The sequence below is a fragment of the Rana temporaria genome, chromosome 2 (genome assembly GCF_905171775.1).
Source record: "Rana temporaria chromosome 2, aRanTem1.1, whole genome shotgun sequence".
Lineage (NCBI taxonomy): Eukaryota > Metazoa > Chordata > Amphibia > Anura > Ranidae > Rana > Rana temporaria.
In genome coordinates this window covers 302,571,077-302,590,313 of record NC_053490.1, presented here as the reverse complement: position 1 = coordinate 302,590,313, position 19,237 = coordinate 302,571,077, and the positions used below count along the sequence as shown (strand labels likewise).

General features: G+C 42.9%; 1 protein-coding gene across 7 annotated transcripts in view; it reads left to right on the top strand.

Annotated features, from left to right (window-relative positions):
* Positions 1 to 19,237, top strand: part of DLGAP3 (DLG associated protein 3) — a 626,246-nt gene that overhangs the window by 179,943 nt on the left and 427,066 nt on the right. For 6 of the 7 annotated variants that reach the window (XM_040337299.1, XM_040337294.1, XM_040337292.1 and 3 more), the window contains exons 2-3: positions 2,773 to 2,864; positions 11,474 to 11,559. The gene's annotated coding sequence lies outside the window, so the exon portion shown is untranslated. The remainder of the gene's footprint in view (positions 1 to 2,772; positions 2,865 to 11,473; positions 11,560 to 19,237) is intronic. The other variant, XM_040337293.1, reaches the window with a different exon arrangement.

Below are 19,237 nucleotides of genomic sequence, written 5' to 3'. Positions count from 1 at the left end.
GCTTTTTGTATAATGTGATCGAACAATTTCTGACACCGTGCTGTAATTCTATCAACTTTCCCTGATCTTTGAGATTGGATTTCTAATAATGTAATTGTGAAATGTAAACATATGAACACATGAACTTGTGCTATCTCAATGTACTTGTGGACTTGTAAGATGTCAATTTTCCTTTTAAGCACAAAGAAGTACATCTAATAATGTTTGTAGATGATGTTAAAACAAAGCATAAAAATTCTATACATATAACAAATGCCTGCAATGCATAATGGTAATTAACCACTCCAGTTTGGGGATTACCCTCTTTCTGACCATGCCATTTTTTGCAATACGGCACTGCGTTACAGCTTGCTGTCCTTATACTGCGGCAGGCTCTCCTGCGCAAACTGTGGGCGCGAGCATGCCCGTGGGTCCGGCAGACTCTATGTCCGCCGGGGACTCGCAATACAGAATGGGGAGCTGTCTATGTAAACAAGGCGATTTCTCGTTGTGTGCCAGATGACATGACAGAGATCTACTGTTCCCAGTGATCGGGAACAGCGACCCCTATCATGTCTCTGGTAGCTCCTCCCCCATACAGTTATAACACACTCAGAGAACACAGTTAACCCCTTGATCACCCCCTAGTGTTAACCACTTCCCTGCCAGTGTCATTTTTACATTGATCAGTGCATTTTATAGCACTGATCAATGTAATAATGTCACTGGTCCCCAAAAAGTGTCATTTGGGGGTCAGATCCGTCCGCCGCAATGTCGCAGTCCCGCTAAAAATTGCAGATTGCCGCCATTACCAGTAAAAACAATAAAAAAAGTCCCTAAATCTGTCTTATAGTTTGTAGACGCGATAACTTTTGCGCAAACCAATCAATATATGCCTATTGTAATTTTTTTTACCAAAAATATGTAGAAGAATATATATCGGCCTAAATCCGAGGTCTCCAAGCTTTCTAAATAAAGGGCCAGTTTACTGTCCTTAAGACTTTAGGAGGCCAGACTGTGGCCGGCGTGAATAGAACATTTTCTGGCATCATTTGGAGTAAACAGTGCCCCACCTTTGGTATTAGGGGGAGGAATTGTTGGCGTCAGTGAGAGAAATGGTACCCCAATGTTGATGTCAGAGGGAAGACTTATGCTCCGTTTTTGGCGTCAGAGGGCAGAATAGTGTCTCAAATCAGTGTGGTATCTGGTATTTTTTGCGCTATAAACAATATTTTTTACTTTCTGCTATAAAACATACCCACTAAAAAATGTAAAAAATCAAATTTCTTCATCAATTTAGGCCAATGTGTATTGTGCTACATATTTTTGGTAAAAAAAAATCCTGATATGCTTATATTGATTGGTTTGCGTAAAGTTATAGGCCCGGATTCACAAAGCACTTGCGCCGACGTATCTCCAGATACGCCGCGTAAGTGCAAATATACGCCATCGTATCTGTGCGCCGGACTCACAAACTAAGATACGCCTAAAAACAGGCTTCATCCCACCAACGTAACTTGCCTGCGCCGGTGTAGAGTGGGTGCATATTTATGCTGGACGCATGTGGCGCTCCCATTGATTTTCTATTCAAATATGCAAATGAGGGAGATACGGCGATTCACGAACCTACGCGCGCCCGACGCAGTGCGCGTAAAGTCATACGTCCGTCGTAAAGTTATGCCCTATAAAGGAGGTGTAACTCAGCAGCATCCATGCAAAGGGCTGCACCAGGGAACACAAGCCGGCGTATTTTACGTAGTTTATGTTGGACGTGTGTCTGGCTGGGCGTAGGTTACGTTCAGACCGTAGAAAGTGATCCGACGTATCTTAGGCAGTTGTTCCAACGTGATTCTGAGCATGCGCACAGGGATGCATCCACGGGACGGCGCATGCTCCGTTCGTTTTAAGTATCTGTCTGAGACTCAGCCCATCATTTGCATGGCTTGCGCCCACTTCCACCTACGCCAGCTTACGCCTGAGAAACCCAGCGCAGTTTTGGGAGCAATGGCTTTGTGAATTCCATACTTTCTTCTCTGCACTGCGTTGGCGTAGCGTATCTTATTTGCGCTACGGCGGCGTAATGTGCGCCCGCTCTCTGTAAATCCGGGCCATAGTGTCTACAAACTATAGGATATTTTTATGATTTTTTTTTTTTTTTACTAGTAATGGTGGCGATTAGCAATTTTTTGTATGACTGCAACATTGTGGTGGACAGACCGGACACCTAACTGACACTTTTGACACTTTTTGGGGACCAATGATACTAATACAGTGATCGGTTCTAAAAAATGCACTGTTATTGTTCTAATGACACTGGCAGATTTCTAACTGTAGGAGATGTGCTTTCACTAAAGGAAAACAGAGATCCGTATTTCTGCTAGCAGAAACACCAGAACTCAGTTTTCCTCTCTGCCAGAATGGCAAACTGCGGACCGTATGTCCGCTTTTTCATCCATCAGTGTACGGATAAAAAGGGACATACATTGGTCCCTATGAGATCGCGGGTGTCAGCGGATAAACATCCGCTGACACCCGATCTCGCCCGCTTCCGCATTCCTCCGATTCTGCAGACGGAGGACCGCCCTGTCATCCGCCGGCTCAGCGGGGATCAACGGAGCGATCCCCACTGAGCAAACGGAGGTTCACACGTCGGATCATTACTGATCCGCCCTGTTGTGTAGGCATCACAGACATACCTCAAAACATATTGCGTTAAGTTTTCTATCTTGACACTATGGACTACCAGTACGCTTCCCTTTAATAACCTTCTCATTTGATTTGTATTTGGTCCAGATTTTAGACACAGCTGACTGGGAACAACCAACATCTTTTGCAACATTCCGTGATGACTTACCTTCTTGAAGATGGTGCAACAGCTCACCAAGGTGTGCAAGCACTCTTTTTTAACTGAAGACTAATTAGCAGATGTAATCTGATGCAGATGTTTGTTTTAGAACTGCAAAGTACATGGTGATTCCATAATACAGGCATACCCCACTTTTAATTACACTTGTATTTTCCTCAGAATTGAGTGATTCCATATTTTTTTTTCTCTGCTTGATCTGCAAAAACAGTTGACTACAGTTTTATTTTTATATTTTTTTAAGTGTTTCTTAAAGCCAGAAAGTTGGAATGTTAAATGAAAATAGTTTTGAGTCATGTCTGTGATTTTATTTTTTCTTCCACACAATTAAACAATTGAATGAACATTTTCCAAGAGTGGCGATTTCATAATTTTTGCCAGGGGTTGTATAATGATGTGCAGGTAACAGCTACTTTAGCAATGCAAATATAGCATAAGCTAAATGCACTTACTCAAAATGAAAATTCTGCATCTCTAGCTTAAACTGGATATGTGTTGTGGCAGTGCATATAATACCATGAAACTTTAGCTACAGGACCGGGAACCTCCGTCACACATGAAAGGAAAATGCCACCATGAAAGAGTATCTACAGGTCCACCAACCACACAGAGGTAGAAGAGAGGCTTTAAACCCTCAAGCATTTTGGATCTACTTCTGATGATCATGTAGTCATTGAAGTACCAGCATAAAATAATTTTAGTTAGCTTCTTGAGCAAAGACTGGATCTTCTATGTCACCAGGGGTAGGCTGGGACTCTCACAAGGTATGGCATCTAAACAGTACCTGTGTTCACAAAGGAGATTTGCGAATTTGCGAGATTTGCGAATCTGGGCGAATCAGATTGGATCAGAGGGCCCATAAGAGTGGGCTGTGTCCGTGGACACGAACCTGTCATCCTCCGGCTCCGCTCATTGTGGCCCGTGCTCAGTTACCAATTCGCTTAAGTGGCCCTCTCTCTTCAAAAGGTTGGACACCCCTGCCCAGTGTAGACAGTAGTTTAGTACAAAATTACCTACGCTGGTTGATTGTCAACTCATTAGTTGCCTCCAGAGGGCAACAGCCTGGATGTGTCATCCAGTAATAACCATGGTACATTACAAGAATGTTGAAGTAAGTCTGCACTGCAGTAACTACAGTGGTAACAAAAAGTATGTGACCCCTTTGTGATTAACTGGTTTTCTGCAGTAATTTGCCATACAATGTGATCTGATCCTCATATAAGTCACACCAATAGACAAACACAATGTGCTTAAGCTAATAACACACAGACAATACTAATTTCTCGTGTCTTTATTGAACACGCCATTAAACATTCACAGTGTTTAGGCATCCATCAGTTAACAGTTAGACAAATTGTCTATAAATGGAGACAGTTTAGTACTGTGGCTATTCTTCCTAGAAGTGGATCCCCAGATATAATGACTCCCAAGCCTTGGCAAACTTCAATGCTACTGGGGAAATGTTTGTTGGATTGATGAAACAAAAGTAGAATTGTTTGGGAAGAAAAGTCAGCACTGTGTATGGTTGAACTAGATAGACGTCTGTGTTTTTTCAACCAGACTAACTATGTAACATCAACACATCATCCTAACTGTGAAGTATGGTGGAGGGAACATTATGATTTGGGCTTGCTTTGCTGCCTCAGGGCCTGGACCACTTGCCATCATTGAGGGGAAAATGAATTCCAAAGTTTACCAAAATATCATACAGGATACTGACAGGGTGGCTGTCTGCTAGCTGAAGTTGAGTGAGGCAGCATGATAATGATCCTAAGCATCCAAGTAAATCCACCACAGTCTGACTTTAGGAAAAAGAATTGCCTTTCGGAGTGGGCCAGTCAAAGCCCAGACCTTAACCCCATAGAGTTGCTGTGTAATAACCTCAAGAGAGCTATTCACACCAGACATCCTATAAATATGTCTGAGCTAAAGCAATTTTGTACATAGGAACATTGTGCAGGTCTGATCCAGCTACCGAAACGCTTGCTTGAAGTCATTGTTGCCAAGGGAGGTTCAACCAGCTATTAACTCCAATGGTTCACTTACTTTTTCCTCCAGCACTGTGAATGTTTAATGACTGTCTTCAATAAAGACACAAGAAATTTGAATAATTTGTGTTATCAGTTATCAGCACATGTTGTTTGTCTATCTTGACTTAGATGAGAATCAGATCACATTTTATGGCAAATTACTGCAGAAAACCAGTTAATTCCATGGGGTTCACATGCTTTTTCTTGCCACTGTTATTAATTTAAACCTAAAGCTTGATGGATGTGTACCTTATAACACATTGCATACGCTGGAGAGGAAGATGCCTATGTGGATACTATCTAAAAACATTATGGTTTATTACAGCCTATAGTTTTAAAAAATAAACACTATATTACCCTTTCTGTGTAAAAAATATGCAAATCATAAGGGAATTGCACTGGACAGTTGGCAGTAGTGCAATATTGGGATAGCATTTTTAAGGAAATTGAGACTGATCCCAAAAATTATGGGTAGTAGGCAAATCTAGTCATAATTTCAATTTCCTTCTTGCTTGAGCAGAGGCTTAACTATTTTTTCCTGGCTTTGATGCAAGAGTTGATGCAGTTTTTGGCTATGGTAATGGTGCCTGCAAAGCCTAATATTATCATTGCTTATAATGCAATGACGTTACTATGCATGATAAAATTACATTGTAACACATAATTGACTTTGTAGATACTAAATGCCAAATAGCTATGCAGTTTTACCAAGGAAAGCACATACTTTTTAAGCTAATATTCAGCAAATAACACTAAATCAGCTTGCAGCCAAAGCCTTCATAAAATATTGGAGTCATGGTCTACATGCTATGGGGCAGATCCACATACAAATAGATGGGCGCAGCGTATGTGAGATACGCTACGCCGCTGTAACTTACTTTTGGCAGGTTCGAATCCCCATAGAATTTGCGCTGTAAGTTTCGGCGGCGTAGTCTATCTCTGGCGGCGTAAGGGCGCGGAATTCAAATCGGCGATTAGGGGGCGTGTTTCATTTAAATGAAGCGGTCCCCGCGCCGAATGAACTGCGCATGCGCCGTCCCTAAATTTCCTGCCATGCATTGCGCTAAATGACGTCGCAAGGACATCATTTTTTTTAACAGAAGCCCCATACACACTATCAGTTTTCCTGACGGTTTTCTCATCAGGTTTACCAAAACCATGTAGTGCAAGGGCCTGCCTGATTGCATACAAATTGAAACTCTTGAGGTTTGACCTCATATTAGTTGGTTTTGGTAAACCTGAAGAGAAAACCGTCAGGAAAACTGATAGTGTGTATGGGGCTATAGACGTGAATTACGTCCATCCCGATTCACGGACGACTTACGCAAAAAAAAAAAAAATCTAATTAAACGCGGGAACGACGGCCATACTTAACATAGCAAGTCTAACTATACGCGACTAAATAGCAGCTTTAACTATACGCCGAAAAAAGCCGACTAGAGACGCTGTAAAAAAATGCGACGGCCGCTCGTACGTTCGTGGATTGTCGGAAATAGCTAATTTGCATACTCGACGTGGAAAACGACGTGAACGCCATCCAGCGGGCGCCGAAGAATTGCATCTTAGATCCGAAGGCGTACGAAGACGTACACCTGTCGGATCTAACCCAGAAGCCGTCGTATCTTGTTTTGAGGATTCAAAACAACGATACGACGCGGGAAATTTGAAAGTACGCCGGCGTATCAGTAGATACACCAGCGTACTCGCTCTGTGGATCTGTCCCTAAATCTCTACCAAGAACAAAGCATAATTATCTGAGGACATTAAGAGAACATTAAAACATTTTTTTTTCTCAGACCAGGTTTTATTTTTAACAAGACAATTTAGTTTATTGTTTGGTAACTGATATTTTTAACTTTGGGCACATTGGTAAATGAGATCCAGCATGTCCCCTTAAAGGGGTTGTAAAGGTAAAAAAAATATCCCTAAATAGCTTCCTTTACCTTAGTGCAGTCCTCCTTCACTTACCTCATCCTTCCATTTTGCTTTTAAATGTCCTTATTTCTTCTGAGAAATCCTCACTTCCTGTTCTTCTGTCTGTAAATACACACAGTAATGCGCGGCTTTCTCCCTGGTGTGGAGTGTTGTGCTCGCATCCTCCCTTGAGGGGGCGAGCAGGAGAGTCAGGACGCCCACGCCCACAGCTCCTTTCTCTATCTGCAATGTAGAGAGCACCCTGACTCTCTTGTAGTCCAAGGGAGGGGGCGAGCACAACACTCCACACCAGGGAGAAAGCCTTGCATTACTGTGTGTAGTTACAGACAGAAGAACAGGAAGTGATGATTTCTCAGAAGAAATAAGGACATTTAAAAGACAAATCGAAAGATGAGGTAAGTGAAGGAGGACTGCACTAAGGTAAAGGAAGCTATTTAGGAAAAAAAAAATTGTACCTTAACAACCCATTTAAGTATTAGTGGTTACATGTTTACAACACAGTATGATGCATTGCATGAATAATGATATTTGATATCGGCGCGTGTTTTCAAAATGTTTTAGAAAATGAGGGAAAGAATATTCATTCCATTCCAGAAAATTATTTGCAAGTAGAATCTGACTTATTTAGCATTTTCTTTCTTAATTTATTACAGCTGAAAGAGACCTGTCAAATCGTACTCATGAGCTGATTTAGTTAAAGATGTTAAATATCAATGTCCCCTTGTGCATTACATGTTGCTAAGGTGACAGTGTACTAGTTTTCTAAGTGCACAGTTTTCTAAAATACATTTAAATAATCTTTCAGCACATAAGAAAAGTGCTTTTGTTTCTTTTGAAGCACTTTATATTATACCAATGTTGCCATTGAAGCTGTGTCCTCAATATTTCCACATACAGTGGGCCAGATCCACGAAGCGCGGCACTTCTCTCCGTCCGGCGTAGTGTATCTCAGATACTTATTATTTTTTTTGTATCCTCAAAGAATTCCCGCCGCAACGGCGGCGTAGTGTAACTTAGGCGGCGTAAGGGTGTGCAATGTATGTGATGGGGGCGTGTTTTATGTTAATACGTCGTGACCCGACGTAAATGACGTTTTTTTTTAACGGCGCATGCGCCGTCCGTGGGGGTATCCCAGTGCGCATGCTCGTAAATTAAACCGGAAAAAGCCAATGCTTACGACGGTGACGTCATTCTACGCAAAGCCCTATTTGCGAACGACTTACGCAAACGACGTAACATTTTCAAAATTCGACGTGGGAACGACGGCCATACTTAACATAGGATACGCCTCATATAGCAGGGGTAACTATACGCCGGAAAAAGCCGAACGCAAACGACGTAAAAAAAAATGCGCCGGCCGGACGTACGTTCGTGGATTGCCGTATCTAGCTAGTTTGCATACTCAACGTGGAATTCAACGGAAACGCCACCTAGCGGCCAGCGTAAATATGCACCTACGATCCGACGGCGTACTAAGACGTACGCCTGTGGGATCGAGCCCAGATTCAGTCGTATCTTGTTTTGTGGATACAAAACAAAGAAACGACGGGGCATTTTTAAAAATTACGTGGCGTATCCATAGATACGCCGGCGTAATTCGTTTGTGTATCTGGCCCAGTATATTTTGGCCATCTGATCAGCAAATTGAAGAAAGTGTTAAATAAAAGAATAAAGAACATAGATATTGATACCTAGAGCAGATCATTCTATAACACTTCTCTGCTCTATATGATAATAAGGGGTTGATTTACTAAAACTGGAGAGTGCAAAATCTGGTGCAGAGAAACCAATCAGCTTCCAAGCTTTTTTTTTTTTTGTCAAAACTTAATTGAATAAGCTGAAGTTAGAAGCTGATTGGCTACTGTGCAAAGCTACGCCAAATTTGTCACCCTCCAGTTTTAGTAAATCAACCCCAAATAATCTATATATAAAACGAATAATAAAAAATGACCAGAAAAAAAACAGACTATCTATATTGTCCCTTTATACTAATGATCAGTAGAGAGGTGGTCCTTTTCATTAGTGGTGAGTAAAAAAAAATGTCCATTTACATTGGCTGTCAGTGGGAAAATTGCTCCCTTACTTTGATTGTCATCAGATCGGATTTGATTTAAATCAAGTTGATTTAATTCACAACTTAAATCATAATTTAAATCACTAGTAAAAAAGGCTTGATTTAGATCAACTCAATTTAAATCATAATTTTTAAAGAGCAACTGTCATCTCTGTCCCGCAGCGGCTCCTCCTCTCACCGACAGTCCCATTCACTTTAATGGGACGGCTGGTGATGCAGCAGTGACACAACAAGTTGAGGGATGTGGCGACAGCAGCCATGATGGATCTGAAATGACAGGTTCTATAAGGTCTTTTTCTTGCTGGTAGTTAGAATCTTTCTTATTTAGAATAATAAGCTGTCAGGTTAGTAGAACAGTGATATCAGAATTGATTTAATCATACAGTTCATATGACATCTTTCAGGATATCTGTGGGGGCGCGCAGCGTGGCGATCAGTGGTGCGATGTGTGATACACCGATCTTGGTAAAGAGCCTCTGATGGAGGCTCTTTATCATGTGATCAGCCGTCTATCGACTTTTCCTCACGTGCGTCCTCCAGGGATGCCACACAGTGCCCAAAATATGCCAATCAGTGCCCACAAATGGCGCCAGTCAGAGTCCATTACTAATGCCTGCCAGATGTCTCCTTATCAGTGATGCCCATCAGTGCCACCCTTAAGTACCCATCAGTGCCAGCTATGAGTGCCCATCAGTGACACCTATGAGTGCCCATCAGTGCTGCATATCAGTGCCGCCTATCAGTGCCCATCAGTGCCACCTCATTGGTGCCACCTCATCAGTGCCCATCAGAGCCGCCTTATAAGTGCCCGTCAGTGTAGCCTCAGTGAAGGAAAAAACATACTTATTTACAAAATTTTATAACTGAAACAAAGAAAACTTTTTATTTATTTTTTCAAATTTTCAGGCTTTTTATAAAACCTTCAGCAGTGAGCAGTGAGCAAACACCACCAAAAGAAAGCTCTATCTGTGGGAACAAAATGATAAAAAATGTGTTTGGGTACAGTGTAGCATGACCGCGCAATTGTCATTCAATGCGCGACAGCGTTGAAAGTTGAAAATTGGCTTGATCAGGGAGGGGGTGTAAGTGCCTGGTATTGAAATGGTTAATCCATAACTGCTGAAGGTACTCCTTGCAACCACTGGGGGAAGCTTAGGGTTCCATGAACCCACAATTGAAAAAGCTTGGGTTAAAAAAGAAATAAAAATGACCACTATTTTCTCGATATACTATGGCCAGGATTCAGAGACGAGTTTAGACGGCGTATCTCTGGATACGCCGTCGTAACTCTGAGTTGCGGGGTCGTATCTATACGACTGATTAATAGAATCAGTTACGCATAGATTTCCCTAAGATCCGACCGGCGTAAGTGTCTTACACCGTCGTATCTTAGGCTGCATATTTACGCTGGCCGCTAGGTGGCGCTTCCGTAGAATATGCTAATTAGGTAGATACGCCGATTCAGAAACGTACGTCCGCCCGGCGCATTTTTTACGTCGTTTTCGTTCGGCTTTTTTATATGAGGGGTATCCTATGTTAAGTATGGACGTCGTTCCCGCGTCAAATTTTTAAAATTGTACGTCGTTTGCGTAAGTCATTCGCGAAAAGGGCTGTACGTAAGTTGCGTTCACGTCTAAAGCAATGACGATTTGCGGCGTAATTTCGAGCATGGGGATTCTTTCACGAACGGCGCATGCGCTGTTCGTAAAAAACGTCAAATACGCGGGGTCACATGTAATTTACATAAAACACGCCCACATCATCCACATTTGAATTAGGCGGGCTTACATACGTTACGCCACCGTAACTTAGGGCGCAAGTTCTTTCTGAATACGGAACTTGCGCCCTATTTTATGGCGGCGTAACGTATCTGAGATACGTTACGCCCGCGGATAGATATACCATTGTATCTGAATCCGGGCCAATATATATAAAATATTAAAACCAACCATACAGAGGTGGTATGAAATATTTTGTGCTGTATAATGCTTTTGATATTTAGTGTATTTTTCTAAATATTTATTATAAATCTATGCAGAAAAAAATAGAAACAACTTGGGCGTAAAGAGGTATTTGATTTGAAAAGAGGGACAGTCCCTTGAAGTGAGACACAGTTGGGACTTGGGAGCTATGCAAACCATTGTAATTCCTCATAGCAGTCCACAGTGTTTGATAATATTCACCAGCTGACAGAGGAACTGCAATGCGGATGTAGCCCTGTTCTTTCAAAGCTGTGTCCCCAGCATAAAACAACCGTTTCCTCACAACAAATCACTGATGTTTCTTAGGCCACTATGTGTGCTATGTCTGAAACTTGTATACAGGCCCCAAGTGTGTGACTAATGGAGTAAAATACTGTTGTTAATGTGCACAATGGCCGTATATTTGAAGTATTTGAAGACACTGGCCATTAGCCTGCATCCAATAATGATGTCTCTATCTTTTAACCTTTTCTGCCTTCTGCCATTCCCTTCCCCCTCAGTGTGTTCTTCCCTGTTTGGTTCCTTGCCTGATTGCTTTCTGCCTCTATGTATTTCTCTCTGCTGTCTTCTCTCATTCACCTCCCCTCTATTTCTCTTTCTCCCTCTCTAGGCTCATGACGGGGGATCCCGTGAGTGGTGTGACTGGAGCTTCACAGACCATGAAGTCAGCGGGATGTTAGAGTCAGTCTCAGAGTGGTAAGGAAAGCCGAGCTCATTTCACCCTCTGGCTCTTTTTCATTTCCCTGTATAGAAAAAAAAGAAGATACATGTGAAAGTCATGTAGCAGCAATGCCAGAATACAGACATTTTAAAAGCAAGGCATGAACATATTTTTCATGCAACAGATCCCAAATCCCATAAACATCATGTACACATGAAGGTGCATTATTTATGATATATAGCACAGTGCGATAGTAAAGATTGTATTCACCCTGTAGACTTAGAACGTGCATGCACATTCAAGGTGATGTACAGTTTCTTCAATTATTTTTTAGATGTGAAAGAGCTTGGTTTAATGAAAATCCCACAACGGACGTGTTCTATTTTAAAAAAACAACAACACGTTGTATGGTATGTCTTTAAATATGTACATGGAGGCAGACATGTTTGCTCATTACATACTCAGGTCCTGCTTCCTGCTTGCAGTGCCACACAGTGGTTTTCCTATACTGATCGTTCTCACGGTGCATGTCTATGATTCAGCTGATAAAAATGCCCCTCCGATATGCTTGATATGTTATCTGAACATTTTTTTAAAGCAGGGATGGTAATTACCGTATATACTCGAGTATAAGCCGGCCCGAATATAAGCAGAGGCACCTAATTTTACCACAAAAAACTGGGAAAACGTATTGACTCAAGTATAAGCCCAGGGTGTCCATCTGCATGCCTCACTGTGCCTCACTTTGCCTCACTGTGTCCATGTGCATGCCACACTGTGTCCATGCCTCACTGTGTCCATGCCTCACTGTGTCCATGCCTCACTGTGCCCATGCCTCACTGTGCCCATGCCTCACTGTGTCCATGCCTCACTGTGTCCATGACTAGACTTACGTTTAACATGGGAGTATATAGAAGGGGTGCCCGGGTTTGAAAAATCAGTGCTCCCCGGCCGTAGGTCCCCCAGACCGCAAACTTTGCACACTTGTAGAGGAGAACTGGGCTACATGTGTGCCAAGTTTCGGGTCCAGGAGACCTACAGCCGGCCAGTACCGGGTCCCCAAACTTACTGGAGAAATTACCGTTTAACATGGGAGTCTATAGAAGGGGTGCTCAACTTTGAAAAATCGGTGCTCCCCGGCCGTAGGTTCCCCAGACCGCAAACTTTGCACACTTGTAGCGGAGAACTGGGCTACATGTGTGCCAAGTTTCGGGTCCAGGAGACCTACAGCCGGCCAGTACCGGGTCCCCAAACTTACTGGAGAAATTACCGTTTAACATGGGAGTCTATGGAAGGGGTGCCCGACTTTGAAAAATCGGTGCTCCCCGACCGTAGGTCCCCCCGGTCAACAAACTTTGCACACTTGTAAAGGAAGAGACGTAGGGTTGGCCGGTACCGGGTCCCCAAAGTGCGGGAGATCAGTCGCAAAAAGGTGACTCGAGTATAAGCCGAGGGGGGCATTTTCAGCATCAAAAAATGTGTTAAAAAACTCGGCTTATACTCGAGTATATACGGTAAGCCTAATACAAATACAGAGCTATCCCTAGTGGCTAAGCTATACATTTATATAGGCACAATTCTATGCTTATATGGAAAAAAGTGTGAGGTGACTCCCTCCTCTGTGACCCCACTCACCAGAAACAATGGATCCTCAGCTTCGCAGTCTGGGCTCAAAAAGGCAGTGATCTATTGATTTGGGCATGTGTAGGATGGTTCCTCAGAAAACTCTTCCAAGAGGGTACTTTATAACAGAAAGGATACGCCACAAAATTCTTATAGATGCACCACTGGAAAATGCTTAGCGATGAAACGTTGTTCCCTTATTGTTGGGCTGCAAGAAAACGAAAGAATTAGCAACTTCTTGACTGGGATGCAAACCTGTATAGACAAAATACTCCTTGTTAAACTCAAAGTGCCACATCCACTGTTTTCTACTCTATCACTTGACATGCTAAATCATTTTTCCAGGAGGGTACGCTTCGGGGATCGGAGGGATGCTGATCGGGGACAGAGATAGAGAAGACAGGCTCTGTGGCACCCAGGTGGGCTGGTCACTTAGAGAAGCTCTCCCCAGGAGGAGCATCACAGAGTCTGATAGTAACGCTGTGAATTGTGGGCAGGAAGATCTCCGCTGCCTACTCTCTGCTCACACTCCGAGGAGCCTTGGGGAGAGCTCCTCTAAGTAGGGTGCCCATGTGTCCTGGATTGCCCGGGACTGTCCCGCAATTGACATGTCTGTCCCAGGTCCCGGGCACCTTCATTCCGGGACAATACAATGTCCCAGAATGAAATAGAGGACACAGCCACCCCCTACTGACTAACTACTGACTAACTACATTTCCGGAACTGGTTGCTAGTGCCAGCGCTGCCTGGCATCTTGCAACCAGTGACAATTTACTCTGACAGTGATGGCGGGAGCGAGCCCTGCACCTAGTGCAGCACTGCTATCCCCACCCACCTTGGCACCCCCTTCTTCTCCGGCACCCAGCGGCAAGCAGCAGGGACTGGTGTGATCTTCACTCTCCAGATAGTGATGCCACTTCTTTCCTTCTACACACGTGGCTCATGCAAAGGGAGTGACAGCAGCACTGCATCTGGTGGCAGGCTGTGGGTGGCAAGCGGCACTGCATCTGGTGGCAAGTGGCACATTCACCTGACAAATAACCCACCGCCAAATTCCCCATCAACCCCGAGACTACATTTCCCCCCTCATCTTTTTTTGGGGAAGGTGAGAGAGGGGTGTGTCCCTGAATGGCAGTTTGGAAATGTGGTCACCCTACCTCTAAGTGATCTTCCCTTTTTATGCCCTGCAAGCAGGTCGCAAACCAGGGCTGGGTTCTTCCATCTTGGATCTGTTGACAACAGCTCCCAGCCATAGAGCTGTCACTCCAGTATTTCTGCCCACTGACCGTTTCAGTCCACAGAAAGTCACCTGAAATTGTAAATAAAGGCTTAATGGAACACTAGTGCACATTCATCCTCCAGAGGTGTCATTGCTGTTGTATAAACACAGCCATATTGACAGCTGTTACTACTGCAGCTGTGCATGCTCCCGCTGTCAGCCAGGGCATTGTCATATGAGACAACATGAGACTGACCTGAAAGCCATGCAAACACTGCAGTGGTGTATGAGGAAGGAGATATGAAGCAAAAGCTGTGACTGATATAGAGAAAGATATGACACTACCAGAAAAGTGAGATCTCTTACCACTTGCCGACTGCCCAATAGCAGATTTGCTGCTACAGGCAAGCCACTCTGTGCAGAATCACGTGTGTATATATACATGATTCTGCACTTCCAAGTAGGGAACACACATGACTAATCACAGCAGAAACTGATCAGCAGGTGCTGGCCAATGGATGTGCGCCAGGACCCACTGATCATCGAGGAGAGAGGCCGGTCTGAGCTTTGCCTATGTAAACAAGGGAGAGCTCTGTCCTGGCAGCGGGGATGTGATAGATATTCTTTCCCTGCAAGGCAGGGAAAGAAAATCTATCACATCCCTTAGTGAAAGCACAACATATAGTACACAAGAAACTGGCTAGGCACACATTTTACACTTTGACTGCCCTAAATGTCACTGCCAGTGCATATTTTTAGTGCTGATCACTGTGTGGAGACTACAGGAGAGTCAGGACGCTCTCTACTTTGCAGATAGAGAAAGGAGCTTTGTGTTAGTGGGCATCCTGACTCTCCTGTAGTCCAAGGGAGGGGGCGAGCCCGACACTCCACACCAGGGAGAAAGCCTTGCATTGCCGTGTGGAGTTACAGAAAGAAAAAAGGAAGCGAGGATTTCTCAGAAGAAATAAGGACATTTAAAAGAAAAATCAAAGGATGAGGTAAGTGAAGGAGGACTAAGGTAAAAGAAGCTATTTAGGGAAAAAAAACAAAAAAAAACGAACCTTTACATCCCCTTTAAACATCACAGGACCAACATTTGGGAGCTGTCATTGCTAACATGTTTTTAAAATGCAAGTATTGGAGCTGTCATCCATATCCTTGTGTCACTGATAATGAGTCACTGACATAATACAAATATATGGGTCAGGACTTTTGAGGCCTTGGATCTTGGGTCTTTATTTCTGTATAGGTTTTCAATAATTAGCAGACCAAAAAGGAACAGCCTCATTCTGAGGAGACCCGATAACTAAAACAGTGCTGTCCATGGTCCTGATCTCTCAGGCTTACTGTGTAGTCAGTAAATGAAAAGACAACTTGGTGCTTTTGTATTGAATTGGTGTGTCTATGGATAAAGGCAAGTATAGCAGCAGTGTTTCTAATATGCAAAACAACAAAGGTCAGCTTTGTAGTATCCCAAGGATATCTCTGATGCATAAATCCACCCCAGTCGAACAAATGCTTAGCTCTGTAAAACTAAATACGTATTACTATTAGCTTATATGATGTCTTCATATCTATTTTTTTTGTAAATAAAAAGCAAATTTTTACAGGGATTGTACAGTCAGTGTTGAATGTGTTTTGCCAGGTGCTGGGGTACGTTCCTGCAGCCTACAATGAAACAGCTATTCACATCCAGTAAAATATATGTGGATATGAACAAGTAAAGGGGGAGGGTGGGAATGAGAGAATAGTTGCTGAGGCTAACCCAGAACAAACCTGCCCAAATGATGTGTGGACTATGTCGGTACTGATGAGTCAAAGTAAACGATAATAGATAAAAAATGGGATATATTTATTAACCTCCCTGGCGGTATGATTCTTTCAGAAAAAACATGCTGAAAGCGGTACCATTATTTGCAAGGAAATTTGGCGTTTTATATTGTAGGTCTGTCATTTTTAGAAATAACTCACTTAAATCTGACCAAACAAGCTTCTAATAGGCATCCCGGGTATGAAATTTTTTTAAAAACAAAATTATAAATTATAATATAATAAATAATTATAAATCAATATAACAAATAATAATATAATTATAATAAAAATTATTCAATAATGTAATCAAATCAAAATCACTGAAATTTGCTCAGTTGCAGAATTGTTGCTGTCATTATTTTTTTTTTTTTATGACGAATTTCCCCACAAATCGCTATCGCACAATTCTGCAAGTGATTATAATTTATTATCGCTGTTTTTTAGCTGATCTAAAACTATTTTTGACATAAAGGGACACTTTTGGTTGCTATGGACAATCTACAGTTTGCAGGGAGAAAGAAACGTTTTTATTATATAAAATGACATGCAGGGCACTGGACAGACCACTAGGGACAAGGGGGGTGTGTTTTTTTTACATACAGTACTGTAATCTATAAGATTACAGTATACTGTATGTATAGTGTTTGTTTACTTTTTTGAATTTGGCGCCGTTCTCCGTCCCCGTGCGTCGTAACGTCGCAGGGAACGGAGATCGGCGTCACACGGAGGCACTGTGTGAATCGAGCGAGGTCCTGCTCGCTCACACAGCGCGGTGGCATCGCTGGATCCAGGGACAAGGTAAGTGAAACTCCCTGTACATCCAGCGAGGCGAGCCCGAGTCTGACTCGGGGTTACCGATCCTTGCCCAAAAATCTCACCCCGAGTCAGACTCGGGAACACCGCCCAGGAGGTTAAAATTAAAATATTGCATTAAAATAATATACATCAAAAGATTGGTAAGATTCTCGACTAGTTTCGCGGGGTATCCGCTTCTTCAGGAGAACCAATCTAAGGGACAATAATGCAATGAGAAAGATACAATACATATAATACAGTTCAGCAATAAGTTAAATAATACATAACAATGAGAAATTTACCCAATGTGTAATGAAGCAGGCGCGGAGCCGGGTCTACCCAGGTGATTGTTTCCCCTTTCCCCTCCCCCCTTTTTTCTTGTCCTCTGTCCCCCCCACCCTCCCCCCCCCTTCTTTCCTTCCCATCTCCTTGCCTCCCCTCTCCCCCCCCTTCCCTTCCTTCCCTCCTTTCCCTCCCTATTTCCTCCCCTCTTCTCTCCACCCTCAATTGCTATCACGTACTGGGCCCCTCTAACTTTTGTTTATGCTACCTATTTAGAGATCAATGCACCATCCCCCATGTCCACCGCGGGGGGACAATCACCTGGGTAGACCCGGCTCCGCGCTTGCTTCGTTACACATTGGGTAAATTTCTCATTGTAATGTATTTTTTAACTTATTGCTGAACTGTATTATATGTATTTTATCTTTCTCATTGCATTATTGTCCCTTAGATTGGTTCTCCTGAAGAAGCGGATACCCCGCGAAACTAGTCGAGAATCTTACCAATCTTTTGATGTACATTATTTTAATGCAATATTTTAATTGTAATAAATATATCCCTTGTTTTATCTATTATTATTTACTTTGACTCATCAGTACCGACATAGTCCACACATCATTTGGGCGGGTTTGTTCTGGGTTAACCTTTAGCAACTATTCCCTCATTCCCACCCTCCCCCTTTACTTGTTCATCAATACTCGGATGATGGTACGTTATTATCCTTATTATACCTTCTTAATTGAGGCCATACTCCCACTTTTTAATATGTGGATATGAGGTGCACTTTGGTTTCTAACGAGTTAAAGCGGAGCTCCACCAGAATATTTTTTTTATAGTCAGCAGCTACAACTACTTTAAATAAGGACACCTACCTGTTCGGCATCTTCAGTAAGGGAATCAGGAAGTGAAGCCTTGTGGCTTCACACCCTGGTTCCCTACTGCGAATGCGCTAGTCGCGCTGCGTGTTCTGACTGGTCCCTGCTGTCTTCTGGGACCTGTGGCCAGACATGACGCATATTTTGCTGGAAGTGGGAGCAAATACCCGTATTAGACAGGTATCTGCTCCCCCCTCCCCCTGAAAGGTGCCAAATGTGACACCGAGGGGGGGGAGATAAGCTGAAGCTCTATTTTTGGGTGGAACTCCGCTTTAACAACACAGTTGAGTATTGTCCATGGCACTTTTTTTTTTGTACTAACAGCTAAAGTGTTACTAAACCCACAACAGTAAAATCAGTCTGTATATGCAGTAAACAGTAAAGCATGCTTGTTATACACACTGTGGAACCTAAACGATTTAATTCTCTGCATTGTATAACAAGGCTGTTTGATCTTGTATGCACAGATCCTCCCCTTCTTGCACTGTCTCCAAAACATGTCCAGATAAGACAGAGTTGATGGAGTTAGGATGCACCTGCTCAGTTTGGTGTGTATTGCTAGAGAGTTGTTAATTTATTGGGAGAGTGCATGTTATCAGCACAGGGCCAATCAGAACTGTCCGGACAGAGGGTTGGGGGCCTCCAGCCTGATAGGACAGCCAGTGCAGTATGAAAATTTCTCCTACAAGCTTTAATCAGGCACTGATACAAGCTACAAGACTGCTATATACTGCTGATGAGAAAATGTATTTAGCAGTTTATATTTACTAAAATGATTTAATTTCCATGTTCTGTGTACTGTGGGAGACCAGATATAGTGAATACAGGGTCCTGGGTTTAGTAACATTTTACATTTTCAGGGCAAGCTTTTAGGGTATGTCATTTCCATCTTAAAGTGTTTGTAAAACCAAATTTTTGTTTAATTAAAATAAAAAAGATGCTATGCTTATCTCCTCTGTGCAATGGCCACTTACCTCCTCTTCTGGAATCCCCCTCCATTGCTCTTTGCTTGTACTACTCCCAAATGTGCCCCCATGTTCAATGGGGGCACACGTATGGGCACGCTCTCAGGCTGGGCTGTGTGTGTCCATCTAAAAACGAAATGGT